This window comes from Dendrobium catenatum, unplaced genomic scaffold, assembly GCF_001605985.2.
Source record: "Dendrobium catenatum unplaced genomic scaffold, ASM160598v2 original_scaffold_105874, whole genome shotgun sequence".
In the NCBI taxonomy this organism is placed as follows: Eukaryota; Viridiplantae; Streptophyta; class Magnoliopsida; order Asparagales; family Orchidaceae; genus Dendrobium; species Dendrobium catenatum.
Genome location: NW_021424310.1, coordinates 349,317 through 356,022, shown reverse-complemented (window position 1 = coordinate 356,022; position 6,706 = coordinate 349,317).

Genomic DNA, 6,706 nt, shown 5'->3' with positions numbered 1-6,706 from the left:
CTCACTTTGCCACCAAGCTCCTCCTTAACCACCTTCGAAACTTCTACCAGGCCACTGGCTGCAGCCAGACTTATGCCCGATCACCACCCTTCACTTGGCTTACGTTAGACTTATGCCCGATGCCAGACTTCCGTCCACTGTTGGACTTCTCACCGACAGCGGACTTCCGTCAACTGCAAGAATTTCCCCGAACCACCACCCGTCGGCAAACTTCTATTGGATTTCTGCCTGTCACCAAACTTCCTTCATTGCCAAACTTCTGCATATCATCAGACTTTCGCACATCATCAATTTTTTTTCCTGTTGTTGGACTTCTGCTGGACAACTATCCGTCGCTGAACTTCCGTAGGACTTCTTCCCGACACTGGACTTTCGTCCATCATCGGACTTCTACCCGTAGCCATACTTCTGCCCGACACTGGACTTTCGTCCATCACCTAACTTTCACCCATTTTCGTACTTCCTTCAATCGCCGGACTTCTATCTATCATCAGACTGATGCAAAACTTCTGCCGACTGCCAATCAACATAAAATTTTTGCCCAACCATTAAATATCACCAGATTTTTGTCTAATCACCATTTATCACTAGTTTTCAACTCGGAAGTTAACTTGTGTAATATGATCTTCCTCAATTTCAAGGATGAACCAGTCATTTCTAATCTATTCAAATATTAGTAGAATTATTTCAACTAGGCGTGACCCCATAATTTTTCCCTTCAGGGTTTTCCTTGTAAAAATTTTGGTGCTTTTTTCTTCTATTTGTGTGTTGGATATTCGTGCAATGCTTATACATGAAATTTTATACTTTATCACAGCGAATACTCTAGCCCATAATAGTTTGATGCCATTTGTGAGAAATCTCAATCCCACTATCCTAAGCACTAATTTAATGGCAAATATACGTAGTAATCGTAACCTGGGAGCCTCTCGCTCAAGCTCACACCGATTTAGGACTCAGCCCATGAACCAGGGATGCCAAGTATTAGCCTCTTTTTACCATGTTGGGTGAAACCCTACCGGGGAAGTGACATCATGACCATTGTTGGAAGATCACAATAAAAAATGGAGGAATCTCAAAATGAGATCCTTCAACTTCCACGAGAGATCTGACAACCAACACTAACATAGGAAGAAGAGGTTCTTCTCCCTTAAAGTTCACCACTGGTCGAAGGTTTTCAACTTGAACATCTTCATGTAGATATTCCTCTTCCTCAGCTAAGGGGTCGCCCTAAAACATAGCAAGACATTGACCTTGTTGACACCGCTAGCTCTACCCATCTTCTCGCCCTAATCGTCTAGTCCGCATTCCTCTAGACATCCTAGAAGGCTTGACCCGACCTTACATTGCTAAACTCCCATGCAACATCCTACATCATGAACTGCAACAATTAGTTCGAGAATCTCTTCATCAATGGGACTTCCAGGAGTCATTACCCCTGACTGAAGCCATCCTTCAACACCCCATTCTGGTAGGAATCAAACTACTGAGGAGTTCCATTGAAACCATTGTCGAGGGCCCATCATTATCCAACCAAGTCTTAATTATAGTAAGTAAGGATCCAACACTAAAGAAGTCTCACACTGATCGCTCCATTGCTTTCGATGACTCTAATTTAGAGGGAATAAAGACTCCTCATCAAGACCCACTCGTGATTAGTGTGGGGATTAGTGACCCATGTTGTAATGTCAAGAGTATCTTGGTTGATAATGGAAGTTTGCTGGATATCCTATTTTACTCTACTTTTCTTAACATGGGCCTAGCTAGAGAGAAACTCCAACCCATTTCAGGTCCACTATATGGGTTTGATAATCGACATGTACGGGTAGTGGTGGAGCCAGAAATTTTATTTATGGGGGGGGGCGGGTAATTGTATGAGAGTAACCTTATTTTTAAGAGGTTTTTTTAATTCATTGATAAATAAATTAATTTCTTAAGAAACTCTTGTTACAAGTTTACATTAAAAATGTAAAAAAAAAAATAAAAAAAGAAAAAAACAAATAATCAAAATATAATATTTAACTAAAAATATTAAAATTTTAAAAAATAATAATAATGTCAGTTTATAGAATAAAACAATTATTTTATTTTATTCAAATGTACTTAATTTTTTTTTCTCATCAAGTTAATGATAATTCTCCAAATCTTTTTATTTATTTATCCCCCCCTGCCTATGTGTACATGTGGAAGGAACAACTAGTCCCCTAGTCATACTTGGAGAATTTCCCCGACAGGCTACACATTATATCATGTTCATTATAGTAAAGTTAGAATCAGCTTATAATGCTATCTTTGGAATAGTGCTTTCACCTACTACTATGCTACAACATGCGACTCATCCCTGCCACGTATGCTTTTGGAGTCGCTTCAAGAAAGTTCTTATGGTTCATGGTAAACCCACCGAGAGATTGAAGCCAATCTAAAGAAAATTAATGCACTAAGGGATATGATACCCCTGAGAAATATCAAAGAAGTCTAGAGACTGAATGGAAGGATTGCAACACTATCTCATTTCCTAGCCCGCTTAAGGGATAAATATTTTCCCTTCTTTAAGATACTCGGAGGTAATTGTAGCTCCAGATTCTAATGGACTAATTAATGTCAAGATGCTTGAAAGTATTTGACATCTCCACCACTACTTTTTAAACTAATACAAGGAGAATTATTAGGTCCGGTGAGTTCCAATTCTTAGTATTGATATGGCTTTTGAGGGATCTCAATTTGTTATAGAGGGAGGAGATGGGAACAAAGAAATAGTGAGGCAAGGAAATCTCAAAAGTTAAGGAGCTTACAATAAGAGTTTTCATAAAGAAATCTATGTTTTTTTTGTGAAATAAGATGGTGGTGATGGATGATTAAAGGTGAGTGGTCTAGGAACAATTATTAGGTCCGGTGACCGGACGTAGCTCTACGTGCGGTCACCACTGAGTTACTCGGTTTTTGCTTGGTATTGTTAGGTATTGTTTGGCAATAACGAGAAATACCGCTCTGTGAAGATCAATACCGAGAAATACCGAGTTTTTCTAGAAAAAAAAACTCGGTATTTCTTTGTATTGCTCGGTATTACTCGGTATTGCTCGGTATTGCACGGTATTTGTCTTCACATAATGGTATTTCTCGTTATTGCCGAGCAAATACGTGGTTTTGTGCCTACTACGTGGCGCGATCTCAGTACCGGCCGAACGTAGCTCTACGTCCGGTCACCAGACCAAATAAAAGTTTGTGGTCTAGGGGGCTGAGGATCTTGAAGTAGGAAGAGGGTAAAAGATCCAATCAGTAATCATTAAGTAAAACTTTATCCTGGTTAATTTGGGTCTTAAGATCTTCTGTTGGACCATGAGAAGAAGATATCACCTGAAGCAAGATCTTTAAGGGCTGAGTAAAAGATCATGATACTAAATTCCTGAAAGTTGCCACACGGAATATAATTTCACCCACATTTTTTCATGTTTTTCCTACAACAATTAAAGCCTCCAAGCACAATCCAAGCCTGAAGGATTGTAAGACAAAGAAATTCTAGTAATTTTGTTACATTTGTTTTACTCTCTCATCTTTTTTGAGACATTTTATAGAGAAAATTTCCTGTAAATTCAGTTTTAATGTTCAACTTGATCATTTTTGCCGTTTCAACTTTATTTTCAATTATTTCGATGTTAATGTTTGAAAATACTGAATTCTTATGTAGTAATTCGTTTTTAACATTTCAAGTGTTTTTTTTAATAAATAAAGTATTAATATTAATTTGTTTGAATATGATTATTATTAATTACTTTTGAACATCTACTTTAATATAAAATAATATCGTTTTAAAAAATGGTAAGAAATCTATTATAAATGAATTTTTTTGTTTGGTATAACTTTATTATTATTTTTTAAAACAACTTTTTAGTACCAAATTTATTTTTTGCAAAAAACAAAAATTATATTAAAAAATTGTTTTATGAAAAAATATGAAAGCAAACGAAACCTAAGAAATCTACGTGGGTATAATTGAGTTGATAAAATCAAAGTATTGAGGTATTAAGCGTTATTTAACTTTTTATATATATGACATGAACTTCTTTAACGTAATTGTGGTCTTTTATCATCAACTCTGTCCTTGTTTTGAGATTTGGTCTTTTTCTTACCATTCAATTCTACGTCTGTCTGGCGATTTATTTAATTTATTGCTCAATTATAAATAATTTATATGCCCATTATATTAATTCATATTGTAATTGCCCTCTAAAAAGAATGGTTTGCTTTCACATTTTCATTTCATTCTATAATTTTATTTTAAAAACAAATATTGATCTTGAGAATTCAATGTCTTTCTCTTCTAATAAATACTTTTTAGGAAATATTATATTTTTCACTATTATTTTTACATCAATCACATGCCGATTAGTAAGAAAGTTATCCCATACAAAGCCTTAAAAATCTCGATTTCTTCATAGCAACTTTACTATCATCTTTATAAAAAATTACAGTCGTCTTAAAAGAACTCTTATATATTTAAAGGCTATATAAATAAATAAATATTTAGATATTAGATATGTAAATATATAAAAAATTAATTATATAACATATATATAACAACGGATTATTAAATGCATAATTTATTTCATACATGCTTAGACACAAAATTTTAGTCCACTGATTTTTTTTATGCTTTCAAGAGATTTTTATACTTAAATATTTCTTTACAAAGAAATTAAAAAATCATCTCAAAGGAAGCCTAAATAAAATAATAATAATTCTGTCAAAATATTTTAATATATTTTGCATCCAAATGGATCTCATTTTAGTGCAGGGATTTTAATTCACACGTAATATATTACATATCAAAACAACTAAATCATTAGACAATATAATAAAATTTTGTTCCAAGTCAATCAAATTAAAAAGTAAAAGAAAAAGATTTATGCTTATTTTGAAAAAAAAAAGAAAAAAAATTACATCACACTAATCTCAAAGCAGATTGAATGGTCTCTACTAATATGTAATTTTTTACCAGGACCCTTGGTAATACGTACGTTGAACAGAACTGGAAGCAGAAGAGATGATGATGAGAAGCAAATACAAATCTGGACTAGAAATAAAAAGATGAGAGAGAACGAGAGAGCTCAGAGGAGACAAATCTTCTTCGCTTTTCTCCGATCGTCATGAACTCCTTCTCCGGCAACGAAGAGCTTTTGTTTAGAACTCTGCTCACTGTGCTAAGGCCAACTATTGTTAGTCTACAGGCTCTCTGGCTTTGCCTTATAAGCCATTTTCCCTTATGCCAGCCTCTTCCCTTGCCTCTGCGGCCGAGAACTATTGCAGCCGTCTTTCTTCGCCATAGCCATTTGTTATTCTTTGCTCTCTTCCAGTAATATGCTAGCCCTCTCTCCATCTCTCTCTCTCTCTCTCTCTCTCTCTCTCTCTCTCTGTCTGAGACTCTTAAATATTGTGGCAACACACAGGCAGGTGAATATCATTCTATAAGAAGATAATTACAACTACAGGAAAAAAAGAACAACCACAAAAGGTTTAGCAATGAGGTACGAGAGCTGCACGACAAAAAATCAAGTAGGCTGAAAAATTCAAAAGAAAAATACAGAAGAAAAAGAAAAGGCTAAAGGTCCAATGCCTTTATACAAATTTGAAAAATCTTTGAAGAATTTTGTAATGAGAAAGTAAGAAATCATTCATATGGTGAAGTAGTTCACAGCATATAACAACAATAAACTTAGGCTTCGTTTAAGATAGTTTTAGACCAATTTTTTTTTAAAGATATTTTCTACTAAAAAGCGCTTTACAAAGCTATAAAAAACTGCCCCAAACAAAGCCTTAGTTTAAATGTGTAGCATAGGCTTTTTCAAATTTCATAATAAGCTAGGCTTTTTCAATTTAAAAACTCAATTTAAAAATAATAGGCTCTGTATTTTAGATTTGAAAACTTAATTTAAGATTGAAATTTAAGAAAAATAATAAATATTATTTGTAAAATTTCATATGGTTGAAAGAAAAATATTACAATTTAACAATTTATAATTATTTATATTTGTATGATTATTTGTTTTATTTTTAATTAGTTCAGTCATTTATTCTGTTTTAAGTTTAAATTTCTTACAGAAAATATCATTTATGAAAATTGTACAAATTATGTAAAATGTTTTTGTTAATTCATATTAATATATCATTTTTTTTATTAGAAGATGAATTTTCTATAATAAACTTACATTTATTTCAAGTTATTTTTTAGTCTCTAAATGTTTACTGTTTAGTAAGAAATAAAAATAAATTTTGTTGTAATAATAATCTTAAATGATATTTTCTATAAAAAAGTTATACTTAAAACGGAATAAATGAATGAACTAATTATTAAAAAAACAAATAATCATCCAATTATAAATAATTATAAATTATAAAAATTGTAATAATTTTTTTAACTATATTAAATTTTACTAATAATATTTTGGTCAAATTATAAAAGGAGCACATTTTATACGTAATTAAGTGATAGAAGCACGTTATCAAATAAATTTAAAAAGGAGCAAATATGAAAGTTCAAATTCCGGTTTCTATTGAAACCATATTTTAATTTTCCAGTTTCATTTTTTCTAATTAATTTTTTAAAATTTAATTCATTTAATTTTTTTAGAATGTTTATGCTATTATTTAACGGTAGTTAAATTATAATTAACATTCATTAAAAATAATAATTGTTAAATTATCTTTTATA